The sequence below is a fragment of the Hippopotamus amphibius genome, chromosome 8 (assembly GCF_030028045.1).
Source record: "Hippopotamus amphibius kiboko isolate mHipAmp2 chromosome 8, mHipAmp2.hap2, whole genome shotgun sequence".
NCBI lineage: Eukaryota > Metazoa > Chordata > Mammalia > Artiodactyla > Hippopotamidae > Hippopotamus > Hippopotamus amphibius.
In genome coordinates this window covers 84866506-84884815 of record NC_080193.1, presented here as the reverse complement: position 1 = coordinate 84884815, position 18310 = coordinate 84866506, and the positions used below count along the sequence as shown (strand labels likewise).

General features: G+C 45.2%; 1 protein-coding gene across 2 annotated transcripts in view; it reads left to right on the top strand.

Annotated features, from left to right (window-relative positions):
* The window catches only part of SGPP2 (sphingosine-1-phosphate phosphatase 2), a 126836-nt gene that overhangs the window by 30518 nt on the left and 78008 nt on the right, over positions 1–18310 (top strand). The window lies entirely within an intron of this gene.

Genomic DNA, 18310 nt, shown 5'->3' with positions numbered 1-18310 from the left:
TGGGATCCAAAGCCACCAGGTGATGTTTGGCAGAACTTGGTCTCTGATCCAGTTCAGGCCCTGGAGCACATACTGGGGAAGTCATCCTTCTGGGAACTGGGGGACCAGTTAATGTCTGTGTCTAAGTGGAGACCCAGTGTCTCATGTAGGACTCTGTGTATGAGAAGAATTCAGCCTGGATGGCATCAAGCTCCTTTGAATTTTGCCTGTGTGATATATCAGGGACCAGCCACCTAATTTTTGCCATGACTTCCTGGTCTCCACTGACCACTGGTCATGGAAACACAGGGACTATATCCCATGCCACGAGCTGCCTGGACTCACCAGCACCAGGTTTATATGCAGGATGGAGAGGTGGTTGAGGGGTCGCAGGCTCTGGACTCCAACGGCTTGGGTTTGAATGCTTATTCTCTCACTCATTGATGTATAAACTTGGGCAAGTTAGCCTCTGTGTGGCCAAGTGTCCTCACCTGCAAAGCAGGACTAATCCTAATTTCTGCCTTAGTGCCTAGTTGTGAAGAGCATCTGAGAAGGTACACGTAATGGGAGCACGGGAAGCACTTAATCAATGCTCACTCTGCGTATTGTTTCTTTTGGTAGCTTTTAAAGAATCTTTGCATCCTTTGATGTGTTCACATTGCAGAGCCAGCTTCAGAAACACATGCTTTTTTTTTTTTTTTTTTTTTCAAGTGGAAACCTCACATTCATGTTTATAAACTGTGAGCAGCCTGGTGGCGTGATGAGGGATCGTGAGCCTCTGCCAGCACATTTCCGAAGCACAGTCCGCTCAAAACGTTATCTTTCCATTTGACGTGCTTTTGCAGACAGCACAATATGGAGCTGGCGAGACCCCTAATTATGACAGTGGTCCAGAGCCAGAATCCAGTCATCTAGTTGACAAAGAACTTGGTACAGAGATCGGTGGCCAGCTGTCCCCCATCTCCAGTGAGCAGAGAGTAAGAGGAAATGGGTTTAAGCTGCATGAAGGATTTGAGTTATTTATGGCAGAATTTCCTGACAGTGAAGATTGCTGAACATTAGGACTGGATTAGAGAGAGAGGTTGTAGAATTCCCATCTGCAGAGATTCTGCAGACATACTCTTGTTTGTGCGATTACTGCAGAGGCTGCCTTCCAACCATGCGTCTCCGTCTCGTCTCTCTCCCTTTCTACCCCTGTGGTGCTTGTAACCAAATGAACGTTCTCTGAAAGACGATGGGGGAGGAGGCTGGTCTGCAGAGAAAGAAGAGGGCCCCTGGTTAACCTGTCTTTGGCATTCTGGGTGAGGATGCATGAACACCAACACCCTTGGATGGGAAAAGCCCACCTGAGCCAGGTGAGATGCAGAGATGGTCAGCTTTAGGACTTGGATGAACATGGAGGATACAGGCTGGCCCTGAAGAAGGCAGTCCCTTAGGAGAATCAGCTAATTCTCATCACAGGGTCCGTGGGAACTCACACTGTTGCCAGACTTTGAGTCCCAAAAGGAGTATGAATTCTAAGGGGTTTAAAAATTCTGGCAACTAACTTTTAAAAAGTCAGTTGCATGTGGGTCAAAGTGAGCATACTCTGTGGGTCGTAATTCAAAAGTGCAGGGCGCTCTTCTGTGACCTTGGCTCTGTTGGCCCTGTCAGCAAGCAGAAGGCCAAGCATCTCTCCAAGTTCAAACACGGACTTGAGGCAGAATTCCTCGTTTAAAATGAGAACCCCTGTACTCGTGAGTTGAACCATAAGAGACTGCTCTTTTGTAGATCAAAAATGATCAAATATCGTCAATTTCATGTACTTCAATCTAAAGTAATCAGTCACCACTCAGGAAAAGGAACATTAAATGTAAACCATGTTGTCTCTTGCAGCATCAAAAATTGCTGCCAAAAAAAAAAAAAAAATTGCTGCCGCCTCTCAGCCGTCCTTTTCTCTTTCCGTCTTCCATGTAGTTACAGGCTGCCATTTTCTGCAAATATCATTAGTTGGAAATCAACTGGGCATGGCTGAGGATAAGACAGTTGTTATTCGTAGACAGATGGAGAGATTCCCAAAGTAGGAAGAGTTCCATTTCAGCCAGGGTCCATAATGCCTCTGGTGGAAATCAGATTGCTTACTGATGGGGTCATTCTCTTAAACAAAAGGTGTATTGGGGGAGATGTGGCTGGCAGACTGCCTCATAGGAACCAGAAGAGGAGGGTCTGCCTCTGATGCCATGTCCCCTGCCACCCCCAGCCTGACTACTGAGAAGCTAGAGGGTGGGGCCACCGAGCCTTGGTCATATTAGAGGAGCACAACGGACCCGAGAAGAACCTTGCTTTCCTCTCTCACCTCCCAGTGAGCCCTAGAACTCAAACTCTGATGGCAGGATTTCCGCAGTCAGTTCTGAGAGCTCTCTGGGTAAACAAGATGACACATTTTTTTTAACCACTTAAAGTTTACTCTCTATTAATTTATAATTACCAACCTTTTTGCATGTTTTCTTCTTAACATCGAAAATGCGTTTTGACCAAATGCATAATGTATTCTCATTCTCTTAATTGGAGTTCTACCCCTGCCCCAATTTCTTCACTTTTAATAAAAAGTAGCAAAAACTATACTGAAGAGAGGGAGGAAAAAAGAGCTGGAATCAGAGACTTCACAAAACTCCCCAGTGAAACAATATTTCAGAAGTTATTTTCAAAATACTTAGGAAATCAATCATCTGGGGGCTGTTTTGAAGGAAGAAAAGTACCCTATAAAACGATTCCTGTACTTTCTTCATGTGGCTTTTAAAAATGTATCATCTGTTCCTCACTCTTTTGATGGGGAATATTTTGAAAGTCATATTTTAGAAAACACCTGTGACCGTGCATGGCGCTATCCAGCTGCCTCTTTATCTAGTCTAATAAGTGTGTAAAAACTTATTTTGATGTGTCCAAAGAGCCTAAACCCTCTGCGTTCTCTGTGGCCGGCTCGAAATTGCAGAACAGTCATCTGTGGGCTGAGCCCTGGGCTGTCCCCTGAAGCACAGCTACCCCCAGATGCTTCCTCCTCTTTCAAAGGGGAAAGAATCCAGTGCTTCTTTGCTTTCCATTGGCTGTTGTCTCAGCAGCTTTGTGCCTCGGGTTTTAGACTGATGGCATTGCAAAGGCACTAAAGGAAGGAAAAGAATGATATACACTGATTAAAAAATACATTCTCACGTTCACGAAGCAGGGGTGCATGGGCACTGCCTGCCTGGTGGTGGTCGTCTCGTGCCTGATGGGGTACAGCAGTCTTCATTCTTATCACCCACAACCTGCATTCGCTCAGCACTCTCTACATGCCAGGCGCTGTTCTCAATGCTTCACGTGCATGGATGCATTTAATTTCCACAGCTCTGTAAGGCAGACGTGTTATCTTTCTGTCGTTGAGGAAGTAGGCACAGAGCCAGGACCACACGGCTCGAGGACGACAGAGCTAGGATTGAAACCCAAGTTCTTAACCATGGTGCTGTCTTGCCCCTCTTGATGAGGGTGCCAGAGGCCATTTGGTTATTTTCAAAAGAGCACATGCATTTTGTGACCGTTTTCTTTTAACACTACCACTTAATCTTCCTCTGTAACCAGGAGGTTCCTTTGGAAGCTCCAGAAATGAGACCTGTTCTACTTCATGTCTTTTTTGCCAATGCAAGTCAGGAAATTTTCTCTCTAACCTGCCAATAGTCTAAAGATAGAGAAGAACGGAGGGGTTTTTATCTTCCTAACAGAGATAAGGGAAAATACACCCTGGTTAACCCTCGGTGGTTGCTATTCTGATGCTGCTGTTCAGTGTTCTACATCCTTCTATTGGGGTCAGACCCTGCAGAAATGCAGCCAAGGTGAACTGGGCTGCAGCTCTCTGCCCAGGTGGAAACCGTGATACTAGGAGAGTAAATTTGAGCCTCAGTTCCCGCCTCTGAACGTAAGGTGATCAGGCTAAGCAGTGGAGCTTTTAAAAAAGAGACCGACTTGAGCCTCCCTCCAGACCTAGCAAATCAGATTGTAAGAGTGGAGTCCAGATGCGTCTATTTCACACAGCTCCCTGGGAGGTCAGTGTGCACTTCTGGATGGTTCTAAGGCCCCTTCCATCCAGAGTATGTGTTAACGGCAGCTCACCCTTTGCTTTTCTGTCTATTCACAAGTGTCTGTTAGATGCTTGCTTTCCGGGGGGCAGAACACGGACACTGTGCCAGATGCTAGGGATTCTGCAGGAAGGCAGTGGTCACGCTTCCTGCCTTCAAGGAGCTTGCGGTCCAGTGCAGACAAGCAAACAAGTCCAAGAGAAAGAAACCCTCAAGTGGGGTACAAGCCATGAAGAAGATAGCACAGGGTTGTGCAATGCAGCCGCAGAGAAGGTGACCAGTGAAGGCATCTCTGGACAGTGAGGGGACTCTGAGGGGCTGCCATCTCAGAGATGAAAAGAAGCCAGCCAGGCAGAGACATGCTTAGTATACAGGATGGAACCTGCTCAACACGCTGGAGGAACAGGTAGTGAACAAAGGCCAGGGCAACTGGTGCATGGAAAGGAGGTGGGCAGAGATGTAGGAACGAGGAGCAGCAGTCAGATCTCAGGCCCTTGACCATGGTCAGGCACTTGGACTTGGTCCTGAGTGCAATGAAGACCCGTTGGGGGGTGGAGGGTGTTCACGCTGCTTGTTTTTAGACGTGAATTGATTCTCTTTGATTGATATTTGAATAAGTTCATTTGGCTGTTCTGTGATACTTGACAAGGTGGACCTGTGAAATTACTACGCGATATTTGGTCAGTTAGGCTTGCTTGTTTTCACTCTTTTAAAAATGTACAGTTCGGTGGTTTTTAATATATTCACAAAGCTGTGTTGCTGTGTAGATTGTATATCAGTACTATCTACCTTTAGGATTTAGGAATAAATTGCTTTAGGTTGCAAACATGTGGCTATATAAGAAGTATTCCTAAGAACAACGTGAGTAAAGGGGGCTTGGTGGGACCACAGAGAAAACACAGAAGCTCTCCCAATTCAGCACGTCCAATAGAACTTTCTACAAAGGTGGGAAAGTTCTGTATCTGTGCTCGTCCAAATTGGGAGTCCTTAGTCACATGTGGCTGTTGAGCACTTGGAATGTGACTAGTACAACTGAGTAACTGGAATTTTTATCTAATTACATTTAAATTTAAATAGCCACATATGGCTACCATATTGGCCAGTGCAGTCAAATGGCGGCTTACAAACTCTGTCTTATCTGAGATCATTCTCCCCATCTCTCCTACCACTCAGCTTCCAAAATGATTGAAATTTTGAAGCATATGCTATACAAATTGTTGTATTTAAACTTAATCCTCACTACAAAGAAAAAGCTGCAGCATTCCCACAAGGAATCCAGATGACGGGGGGAATGGCACAAGGGAGAGGGGAGCCTGCTCTGGAAATATATCTGAGCGGAGTCAGCTTAGCTGGCAGCAGGCGTGGGTGACATCTGTGCGCTCACAGGAGGGCAAAAGAGAGTCTTGAGACTGGCCTCGGCTTCACGGCTCACAAGGAATAAAAATAATTCAAGGACTTCCTAGGTGGCGCAGTGGGTAAGAATCCGCCTGCCAATGCAGGGGAAATGGGTTCGATCCCTGCTCCAGGAAGATACCACATGCCGCGGAGCAACTAAGCCCGTGCGCCACAACTATTGAGCCTGCACTCTAGAGCCTGTGAGCCACAACTACTGAGCCCACGTGCCACAACTGCTGAAGCCCACGTGCCTAGAGCCCGTGCTCTGCATCAAGAGGCCATTGCAATGGGAAGCCCGGGCACCACAATGAAGAGTAGCCCCCGCTCGCCGCAACTAGAGAAAGCCCGTGTGCAGCAACGAAGACCCAACACAGCCAATGATATAAATAAATAAATAAATTTATAAAAAAAAAAAATAATAATAATTCCAAAGCAGAATATTTTGAGAAGGCACAAGACTAAGATTTCTTCTCCTGCTCAAATTGTGGGTCACATGTGATACAAGAACAAAATCACCCCTTCTAGGAATCTGTCTCCAGACTATCAGTTAAGAAAAATCAAAGAGCCGTGAAAGATTCTTTAACTCTTATGGTTCAACTCATTAAATTCCTCCCCTCCCTAAAGTTCCATTAAAAAAAAAAAAAAAGTCTTCAGCAGCTTGTATTTTTTTCTCAAGGATTTGCTTTTCCATCCTTTAGAAGAAGAAAAGTAGCCCAAAAGGATCTTTAAGCTTTATTAATGTTGTAAAATATTCAGTATCTTTTCTCATTGCTCTTTTTTTTAAAACTTATTTCATTTTTGGCTTCATTGGATCTTACTTGCAGCATGGGGTTCTTCGTTGTGGCGTACAGGCTTCTTTCTGGTTGTGGCATGTGGGCTCCAGGGCGCATGGGCTCTGTAGTTGCAGCATGCAGGCTCTCTAGTTGTGGCTTGCATGCTCAGTAATTGCGGCATGCAGGCTTAGTTGCCCCTCAGCGTGTGGGATCTTAGTTCACCAACCAGGGATCAAACCCATATCCCCTGCATTGGAAGGCAGATTCTTAACCACTGGACTACCAGGGAAGTCCCTTTTTTCATTGTTCTTTATTTCCCGTTTTCCGTTTTTTTTTTAAATTATCATGTTTTGCAAATATGAGGTATACATGAAGGCAAACACACTGAAGTGCTTCTTATCCTAAAACTTCCTATACTCTTGGAGCAAAAATAAATCCTTGGCATTTATTATGTATGAAGTTATGAAAAGATGGGCTGGCCTTTAATGAATAATTAATATTTACCTATAAAATACAACATGCTGGGGAGAAAACCAAAAATATTCACTGACTGCTTGACAAACTTAGAAAAAAAAATAATCGACCTCTGAAATAGGGTTTTAGGGCAAGTGCACAAATGGAGACAGAGATTCCATAGGTCAAGGTATTTTAAAGATATTTATCAAGCTGACAAAGTGTTACATATGATACATTTTGCCCTCCTGCCTTGACATATTGATCTTCACGTGACCTGGAAAGCTAGGCTCACGGTTAGAATTCTCAGACCCCAGAGTTCCACACCGGCATGCTTCAGAGTCAGGGTGTCAGCCTGCCGCCCTCCCGGTGCTGTCCAGTGGACTCCCCACGTGCCCGGGCTCCTCCCTCACCAATGGGCAGCCCTCGGGCCTGGGAACGTGCAGGCTGGCGCTCTCGTCTACACTGGGAAGGGCAGCCCTGCGGGAGAGACCAGCACAGGCCCCGCATGCAAGCTTGGGCATTTGGGCAGGGAATGCGGGGATATCAGGTGCCTGTAGAAAGATCTAGAAGACTGGGCATCTTCCCTTGCTCTGGGAGGAGGCACACAGCTGGAGGAGGATCAGAATGGGGTGTGTATGTCACAAAGTCCAGGGCACAGACTCTGTGACCTGGGTCTAAGGGCAGCATAGAAGCTTTTATGTTTTAAGAGCCAGGGACCATTTCAGCGCCTCTGTGTTGGAAGAAACTCTGTTCCCTAATATGTCCCTTAAGTCTCACCACCCTGGGACCACAGAACAGTCTCTTTTTGGAGGTGCCCTTCAAGATCTGGTTCTACAGGTGGTCTCTTTTGCAGTCAGGAGTCAGAATTTTCAGTTTGGTGTTTTTGAACCTCCTGAGGGCTTTTATGTCTATTTTAAAGCTTTCTTGAGACATAATTCACATACCATGTAATTCACCTATTTAAATGATTTTCAGTATATTCAGAGTTGTGCAACCAACACCATAATCACTTTTAGAGCATTTTCATCATCTAAAAAGAAACCTGTACCCATTAGCAGTCCCCTCCCAACCACCCCCACTTCCTCCCCACCTCAACTCCAGCTCTGGGCAACCACCCATTTATTTTCTGTCTGCCTCTCTGGATTTGCCTAGTCTTTACTGAGTGATTTTACACTTTTAAAGTAGTTTCCCCTTTCAGGTTTCCATGGGCCCAGAGAGCATAGTAAAATCTTGGTACATCCAACCATTTTATTTTTCTCATGAGATGCGGTTTAGTGCTTCTCAAGCTTTAACATGCACGCGAATCACCTGGGGAGTCTGGTTAAAGTTCCCAGGGATTCCCCAGGTGTGGGGTGGGCTAGAGATTCTGAATTTCTAACAAGTGATGCCCATGCTTTGGGTCTGGAGACCACACTTCAAAGGATGAGGACATGGATGATGCTGAAGTCATTATTTTAACCAGAGGAGCCTCCGTTTCAGACAATGTGGCAATGCCTTGTGATTTCAGTTGGCTTAGGATGGCAGGCTTCCATCCTAGCATAGAAAGCAGGGGGAAGGAAGCGGGCGCGAGTGGGCAGGGCTTTGCATCCGTGGACCTCTGCCTGCCGTTCTGAAATGAGTGCTGTGAGGACCCCAAGCATCCTTTACCTCTACTCTTTTCTTTCAACCCGTGCTCTCCCTGCTTCATCAGCATCCTCGCGGAAGCAGGCAGAGACACCCCATTGTTTAACTTGGTCTGATAACTTCCTTATCAGCGCTGCAAACCCATGTTTCTCAGACCATCCCTTATGCATGAGGGTCATCGGTTCTGGTCACAGAAATTGTGTTCTATGAAAAGAAATGAGAACCACATTTTCTACACTTTGGTATTTTCAGTAAGTTCTGTATTCTTAGGTACAGGAGCCACGGTCCCCATTTGTGGAGGAGGCATCCGAAGCATGCGTCACTTGGTGACGGAACTGAGCCGAAGCCCAGAGCCTGAGGGTTTGTTCGGGGTGGGTCTCTGCACAGCCTGTGGCATTCGGTCGCCTCCTGTGGAGGAACTCACTTTCTCTGGGTTTCATCAAATTGTTTTTGTTCCTGTGGTTTCTTGCTAAATAACTGTATCATCAGATCCCACATGGCCGAGCCAAGGCCAAAAACAGAAACCAAGTTTTCTTCATCTTCCATGATGGCCCACGGAGGCTCTGGGAGCACCGGCTTTTATTGCAGATGTGACATGGGACACAGGAGGCTCCTCCCGGGCCGCGGGGCTGTGGGTGGCAGAGGCAGGTTGTGTGTGAGACCTTCTAAGAGCACAGCTTGAGGAGAGAAGTGGTTTCCCAGGCATGTTGCAGCATGTCTGTAACCTCTCCTCAGGTACATTTCAGTCTGCAACGATGGGAAATCACAGAGAAAGGACAAGAGTGTGAGAACAGAGCTGGCCGTTTAGAGCACTTCTCTGATCACATCGCTTCCTGGCTCAGACACTCAGCGGCTCCCTATCATCCACTTCAACCCAACCTCCTTATTACTGCCTTCAGGACTCCTCTCCCTGGCTCTGGTCACCCCTTCTAGGCCTTCTAGCCTTGCTACGTACAATCCCCCCTATAAATACCTTGCACTCTCTACTGGGCCCGGGACTGTTCCAGGAACCCTGTGCCTTGCTGCTTCCATACCTTCCCTCATGCTGTTCCCTTCAGCTGGAATGCCCCTCTTCCCTTTCTCTTTCTGTCACCATTGCAGCCTCCTTCCAGGACAGCTTGCTTTCCTCCTCCTCTGTGATGTCTTTGTTTTTAAAATCTCCTCACCTTCTTTCCCTCCTCTGTGCTCTACTATAACGCGACACTTCTGACACAGTATTTATTTTTGTAATCAAAACCATGCAAATACAACTACCGTTTATTGAGCTCATCCCGTGTGTCTGGCGTGGCTTGGTGTGGTTTACATAAGTGACTTCATCTCATCTTCCGAGAGCCTCTGCAGGGGAGCTGATGTTATACCCACTGCTCAGGTGAAAACTTCAAACTTCCCCAGAGTGGCCCAGCAGCTGTGTCACTGGACTAAGTCTGGTGCTCATGCCCAGACCCTTGTCTTGTTCCATTGGTGTCTGTTTAACTCAGCCAGAGCTGGCCAGAACTGAAGGGAGAGGCCCATGGCTCGCATACAAAGCCCACAGAGAACCTGGTTGTTGAGAGGTGGGTGATAGGACTGTGTTTCTGCCTCGGCACAGTGACTGTCCCGGGTCGTGTCCATCTCCAGGTCACCCTTTATTTCTTTGGCAGTGTGCTTTGAGCTGTGGCCCTTGGGTGGCCTTAAACTGGATCTCTGACACTTTTGCAAAATCTGGCAAAGAGACTTGAGGTCCTTGGGAAACAAAGGAAGCAAACCGCAGTGAGACTGAAAATTGCACACAGGTGGTCTCAGGGAATGTTCTTGGTGTGATGGTTATTTGGCCAGGTTACGGAGTGAGTGAGGTGAGACAGCATCCATGGAATGGCACCTCCAGGGGCTGCCGTGGAGGGGGCGGGGAGCTCCAGTAAAGAGGTTCTTGGGTGATAGGATTCCTGCTCCCCCGACCTGCAGGCGTGTCTGTGCTCTTAGTTTGCACTGGAATCGGCCGTGGGAACAGGTGAGTGAGCAGGGGGAGCACAGTAAAGGTGGAACAAAAAAGTTAAACAGCCAGGCTTGGCTGAAGTTGTGATCTAAAATAGTGTTTAAGGACCCAGGGAGATGCTCACAATAAAATAAATAATACTTAAAATAATACTTAAAGTTCAGTGGCATCTCAATTTTGTGAAAACACAGGCCCCCACACTTAGGCATAGGAGAGGAGAGAGACCAATGGAGGTATTCAAAGGCACTGAGTCTGAGGGTTGAGATAACAGGTAATTTTTACTTTGTTTTATATAGTTTTTGATCTCACGTATTCTGGAGTGAAATGTGTTCATCAGAAAAATAAGTGGTAATCAGATAATCAGAAAGAAAACACGAGATTTAAAAAAAAACCCTTTAACTCAAAAAATTAAAAGTCAGAACAGAACAAAAACAACAACATTCACAGGGCACAGGGAAATCAGTGTGCCAGAGACAGGCTGGGTAGGAAGGACCATTGTTCTGACCCAGCATGGCTCTCTTCTCAATGTCCTTTTATGTGTGTACACACAATTTGAAAGCTTTTCCTAAGTTTATTTTTGTGACCAGTGGCTTTAAACTTGCTCAGAGACAGCCTTCCAGAGGGATCTACGGTTTGAAAATGTGACGGAAGTTGATGGGACCTCCCAAGAACTTTCGGTGTAGACGAGGCTTAGAAGTGAGGACGAGTGAGACTGTCCCAGCAGAATATCCTCCCCTTCCATCTGTCCATCCTTGATCTGTCCCATCCCTGATCTGTCCCATCCCTGCTCTACCTCTGAGGAGCATCACCACATAAGGACGGTGCCCCAGGGAGCGGCGGGGAAGGGATCAAGAAAGGAAGAACTTTCTAAAGTATTTTTTCCATCTTGGATTCCTTGAGAGCTCTGAAAAGTGGAGCCTGGGTTTGAGAAACAGGGATGGGGCAGCACAAAGATAGCTTTTTGCTTCCTCTTTTTTCTCCATGTACACATACACCTACTAACACAATAGCCTTGGGTAAAGAAAACTCCAAACTAAACATTCTGTGCCCGTTTAGCCCCGATAAACAAGGATGGAAGCAGGAAAGCCTTTGGATAAAATCTTTGACTTCAGTGGCAAACTGGTCAGACGTCAGTTTTGTCCTTGTGTGATTTAAATGTTTGTTTTTAAATCTTTGTACATAAAAGATCATCAAGGAAAAAACTTATATGTACCCAAATAGCTTTCTTACATTTTGGTGGTACTTTTTAAAAATTAAAAAAATTGTTTTTAATTGAGGTATAATTGACATATTAATTTCAGGTGTATAACATAGTGATTCGATATTTGTATATATTGCAAAATGATCACAGTAAGCCCAGTTAACATCCGTCACCATACATAATTACAGAATTTTTTTCTTGTGTTGAGAACTTTACAGTTTACTCTCAGCAAACTTTCAACTATGCAATTATGGTATTATTAACTCTAGTCACCATGCTGTACGTTACATACCCATAACTTATTTATTTTATAACTAGAAGTTTAGACCTTTTGAGCCCCTTTACCCATTTTTTGGTGGTGCCTTTTAAAGCTTTAGCAAATGTTTTTTTGAAGGGAATTAGGAATGGGTGAGTTCATGCTGCTGGGTTAGAGCAGAACTGAGTCAACCCTTCCAAGTTCTGAATTCTGAGTATGTGCGTTGGGGCAGGGGGTGGAATTCCTGGGCTAAAGCTAATGAACCCAAGTTTATAAGACTCCTTCCTGAACATCCTATAGCTCTTCCAAATGTCATTTTGATAAGTTAATATAAACGAATCAGAAACATCTGCACCCAAAATCCCCTGAACACACAAGGGCTTAACGATTAAATGGAAGAACGTTTGGCACAATGTGGTTCAGGTTTTAGCGGATCCAAAATGTTTTGAAAAACAGTTAAGTTCTTATGATATTTTGAGAATTTAAAGGGCAGCTGGCTCTCCCACCCCCTCTGAAAATGGGAGCGGCAGTTTCTGTTCTTTGCATCGACTGCTGTTGCTCTTACTGCCTGTGGAGGGAATTCTCCTAGCAGGGGCCCTGTCTCTGGTCTCCGCAAACTGCTGTCCTACCCTCTCTCTCTCTCTCATTCCTAGATTTGCTTCCTCAGCAGATACTGGTGTTTCGGGCACAGGGTTCTAACACTGATGGCAGGCAGCGTTTTGTCGAGTTGTGAGATCCACTTCTAGGTTCAGGTGAAACGTTGTCGCCCTGGATCACAGAATTTCACAATCCTTGTCCCGGTTCATCCTTCCTGATGGTACCAATATGAGAGCTGGTCCCTGGGGAAAAGAAAAAAGAAATTATGAGACGTTCAGAGGAGGAACTAAAATCTGATGGATGGTCAGGAGGAAAACAAAGCTCAAATTGTGGAAAAGGCTACAACGAAAACTCCACTGTAAAAAAAAAAAAGCCACATTCGGTTCAGTCCTCTCGAGCCTCCCTCTTGTTCTTGGACACAGACTGAGCGATCCCAGCAAATGCCAACGAAGCAGATGAAAGTGATTAGCGTGCAGTTCCCTTTCAAGCTCTTTTATTCGAAGAAGTTGTCCTTCCATTTTATTGACTTTCAGTCTCGCCATCCTGAAATTTTAATCACCCGAGCACTGAGCAGACAGCTCAGATCACCCAACTCGTAATTCTATCTGAAGTGCAAGATGAAAGGGGACACCCTGGTACATTCTTGTTCCTTCTGTTTTCCCCTTCAAGGGACACTGTCAATCATCCTTAGGCTTCCTAAGTGATCATCATTTAATTTTCTTTATAGGTTGGAAAGTCTTGATTTTCTAACTTAAAAAAAAAAAAGAGTAATTAAAAGTGATGGGAGCATATTAGTAAAGAGACGTAAATTCAAGAAAATGCGTGTTTACTTCACTGGGCAAACAATGGGACTCTACCCTCAGTGGCTTTTAAGTTTAGCACTGCTAGTTAATGATATTTCTCCACTAAGTTTAAGGAATTAAAAAACAAAAGAATAAAAGCAGGGCTTCTTCCCATGGTTTCTAAGTCAAAATTTGTTTTAGTCTTGCCAAAGTTCAAATAATCGTACTCTTATTTGAAACCTTCCAGGGACTTACTATTGTTCCCAGCCTAGATCCCAAACCTTGGCTTGATCTAGCTTCTGCTTTTAATCTCATCTCTTCTCTCTCTCTCTGCGACCTGCCATATCCTAGCACACAAGCCTGGTTCCTACTTTGGGGCTTTTTGCTAAGTAGTTCTTCTAACCCCAGACCCCAAAGGAACCAGCTTTTATCCCCATCCAGGGCTCAGCTCAAACGGCTCCTTGGAGAGCACCCCCCAACACATACATATCATTTGGTATCACTTGATCCTGCTTCAATTTCATCATAGTGCTTATTGCTAAATGAAATAATCTTGCTTACTGTCAATCTTCTATCACTGAAGTGCGAGCAGTGAATGAATAGTCTATGTAGATATGAAAAGAGTTCTCTCTAGAAAAGATTTGCCACTTTCAGTTTTTTAAAAAATGTTGGGCATTACTTGGTTTGTACTTGGCATGTTAACGTGCTAGTTGCTGTCTTATAATAGCTTCAAGTGTTTATTTTACCAATATTCCATCTCTGCAGCGTGTAATGCCATGTCCATCAAAGCCTAGTCTTTCAGAGAGAGGTAGCAGGACCAAAACCCCGCGAAGTGTAGGCTCTAATGACAGAGGCATCAAGTTCCTCAGATTCGCCCTTCCTAATCTCTAGGCTCTAGATTAGGAATTCTGGATGAATGTATGCAGAGTGTGAGAATCAGAGAACAAGGCAATGTAGAGTTTTAGTCCCCAATCTGCCACCTTTCAGCACATTGCCCAACCGTGGAAAGTGTTTCTGGGGAGGCCCCGGTCTCTGTAAGTGGCTGTCAGTCTGGAGACTGATGCCCCTTTTCTCCCACAACCCCAAGCACATGAAGCAATTCCCACCTTGAAAAATGATGCCAAGGCGACAACCCTTGGGGGCTGATGAGAGGAATTGGTGTGTAGGTTGAATGCAGAGCAGATGTAACTGGAGATGGCAAAGGCTTTCCCAAGTTGAGTTTAAAAAAACAGTTTAGAATTCCAAAAACCATTGAGTTTAATGGAATACTCTCCTCTATCTTTTCTTTAAAAAAAAAAAAAAAAAAAGCTAATTGCTGCTTCTCTCTTAGCAGAGAACATAAAGGCAGATGCTCCTGCCTGCAGAGCCAGAGGACCTTGTTTCCAAGGCAGGATTCTGACGGTGGTGCAAGAGCCCCTTTTAGGGAAATGTTTCTTTTCCTGTATTGTGATGGTCTGAGAGGTGAGGAACGTTCTCCAAGCTTCATGACTGCATAACTAATTTTGGATTTGTCATCCAGGAATTTATGCAAACCCTTCTCAGATGGAGGCAGGGAGCCTGGGATGGCTTCTTTCTGTCTGCATCATCAGTTGGTCGTTTGATCTGCTGCTATTTCAGTGGGACGCCTCGTCCTCGTGCCCTTGCCGTTAGTACCCTCTGTGGTTGGGGGGCGTGCCTGGGCGCAGGTCCTGCATTCGGACCACTGTGGCATCCTCCGTGGACTTCACTAACTGTTCCCTTCTGGTTTGTCACCAGCATTTTTACCCGTTGCTTTGATCACATTATCTTACTCTCTTAAACTCCCATTGAGGCTTCCCCTAACACTGAGAATGAAATCTGAGAGCCTTCCTCTGGGGTCTCCTTGCTCCTCGCTCCTCAAAGTGTGGTCAGTGGGTAGGGGGGGAACCTGGCAGCACGTGCATCACCTGGGAGCCCATTAGAAATTGCAACCCTGTTGCGGGTGAACTGTATCAAAATCTGCATTTTTAACAGGATCCTGGTGGGTCGCATCCATGTTAAAATCAAGAAATGCTTTCTGGGAAATCCTCACTGCTCCGTCATCGTTCACGGCCGACAACTAGGTCTTAGACATTTCTCAGCCAGGCTGTGACCTGAATACTTTGCAACTACCAGCAACAACCTCTGAGTTAATCTTCCCAGCATCCCCATGTGGTATGTACTATTATTTGCAGAAGGGGACTCTGAGGCACCGGGAGATCAAGTCATTGGTGTGAGATTATTCAGGTAGTGAGTGTTGGAGCAGCCTGGATTTAATCCGAGAAACTCTGCCTCCCTAGTTCGTGTTCCTAACCACCGGCTCTGCACCCTCCCCGCTTCCTGGCCTCTTTTCTCCAGGTCTGTCTCCTCTGGACTCGCCGCCTTCTCATCGGGTCTGTAAGAGTTCTCTAGAGCAAAGCCATGGTAAAGGAAATCCTGCTGTTTGGTGTGTTCTATAAAAACTTTGAGTCCTAAAACTATTTTTAAGGAGGACTGTGCTGTACCCTGTATAGCTCTGACCTCAGCCAAAGGGAATGAGCTCCTTCTACTGCTTCCAGTGAATGTGGGCTGTTGGAGCCTCGGATACTCCCCTCCCGGGTGTGAATTCCTTCCGGCTGCATTGAGATAGAATAGTATCTCACACTTGACCTTTGGAAGCATACTTACATTTACAGCTCTAATTTAAAAAAAAAACGGAGGTAAGTCATTTAACCTTGCAATGACATTGGTCAAGAGGTTACCAAGTCCTTTAAAGACCTCAAGGTCGGAAAGCCTATAGCCTGTGTTCTCAAGGCCACACGTTCGTTACAGAAAGGTGGGATGTGAGGTCTGGCAGAGATGAAGCTTAGTGGTTCTCAAACTGATTAGGGAACTTCTCTGAGGGGATATTCCAGAGAAAAACTTTGGGAGTGGGGTGGGCGTTGCCTGGCCTGAAATAGGTGTTCCCTGGGCCCCTCCTCACTTTCAACCAATTAGTTTCAATCTAACATCATTGTATATAATAGGTCCTGAGGTAACATTCTGTTTAAGGGGCCCTTCCCTACTTAAATTTTCTTTTTGTGTACAAAAAGCCAACTGAGCTAATCCTACTCCATCCTTTACAGCTGAGGCCGCTGAGGTTCAGAAAGGTGAATTGACTTCCCCAAGGTCACACATTATTTTGGCTAAAGGCTGTTTCTTGTATTCCTCCTTTGAAAGCTCAAAAGCTGGGCCAGCTGCCAAGTCTGCTGGGCATCCACTTCTTTGCTGTCTGGGTCAGCCCTTATTCCAGCCAGTGGTGCTGACCTGGCCATATTTCCTTTGCATTTCGGACTCCTCCGTGTGCATTTGGAAAACAAAACACCGTTGAGGTGTTTCGGGGCAGTCCCAAGTCAAGAAGTCCTATAGTTGCAGAGTTCTTTGTCTTCATCTTGCCGTCAGTCTGTATGGCTCCCTGTCTGTCCTGATTTAGTTATGCATTGAAGGCAGCCTTGCAGAGAACCTGGAATACTCTGGTATCTGCAAAATAGAGCAGCTGTTCTCCCACCCAAACTTTAAATGACCAAAAATCCCATTTTAGGAAAATGTGCATTTGAGGAATTTGTAACCAAAAGGGAAAGGTGGCATTGGGAGACTGAGATCATGTTTTTTTTTCCCCCACCTGCAAAAACATTTTGTTTTTTCACTTTCAGGAAAATAAACCAATAAATAAAATAGACAAATGAGAATATCAGTGACATTTTGCAGTTAGTAATAATGGATATACAGGTAATTTCCATCTTATCATCCCTTATTTACTAGAAACTTCTTTGCCTTTGAGGGAGATGATTGGCATACTAAGAGGTATTTTATTTCTAAAAATAACTCCCCACCCACCTGAATGTTCAGTGCTTTTCCTGATCTTTTGTCTGAAAAACTAGCTGCTGATCACTGCCTCCTGAGTCTGTGCCCCTGAGACACGGCCTCTTGTGTGTGGCCAGTTCTACAGAATACAGCAATAGAGGTTTTTGTTCCAGGACTTGGTTTCTTGTCTCTCAGTTTTATATCCTCTTCTCTCTGCCATTCACTTTACCTACCATTTCTTGTTTTTGTTTTTTTTTTTTGGCTTTGTTTTATTTATTTATCTATTGGCTGCGTTGGGCCTTCATTGCTGTGTGCCAGCTGTTTTTTCTCTAGTTGCGGCGAGCCGGGGCTACTCTTCCTTGCGGTGTGTGGGCTTCTCATTGCGGTGGCTTCTCTTGTTGTGGAGCACGGGCTGTAGGCTTGCAGGCTTCAGTAGTTATGGCACATGGGCTCAATAGTTGCAGCTTGCGGGCTCTAGAGCGCAGGCTCAGTAGTTGTGGCACACGGGCTTAGTTGCTCCATGGCATGTGGGATCTTCCCAGACTAGGGCTCGAACCCATGTCCCCTGCATTGGCAGGCAGATTCTTAACCACTGCACTGCCAGGGAAGTCCCTTTAACTACCATTTCTATTTCTAACCCTGGTTTCTTCTCCCTCTAATTGTTCCCAATGAGGCCAATACATACACTGGAACTGAAATTCTTATTTACAAAGATGTATTGAAGCGATATACACTGAGATTTTCTACAAGGGAAACTGAGATTTCCTACAAGGGAAACTGAGATTCTTGTTCTGAAAAGATAAGTCCTTAACTACTTTATTTACAGTACATATAATTCCCAAGAATTTGGAAGCAAATACTGGCTCTCAAGCTATTTAATTACATATACAGAGATGTTATCTAAAAACTCCTTTGGCTGTCCTATACACATGTTGATTTTTTTTTTTTTTTTTTGGCACACGGGCTTAGTTGCTCCGTGGCATGTGAGATTTTCCTAGAGCAGGGATCGAACCTGTGTCCCCTGAATTGGCAGGCGGATTCTTAACCACTGTGCCACCTAGGAAGCCCCACATGTTGATATTTTAAATTTCACCTTTGCTTTTAGTTTCTAAGAAGATTTAGAGACTATTCAGCTCTCCATCCCCCCCCCCCCCCAAAAAGAGAGAAGAGTTCCTAAGAAACTGTAAAAAGCATGCCTAAAGATATTTGATTAGTATTATGTAACACTAAAGCAGTTTGCTGTTATTCTTGCCAATTTTTTCAGTTATTTTCTAGGGTGAAGATATTGAACTTGGTCTCAGATAAGTCTCTAGGGTAGAGAATGGTTGTTGCTGAGTGTTTATAATGTCACATAACACTTGGGTACCAT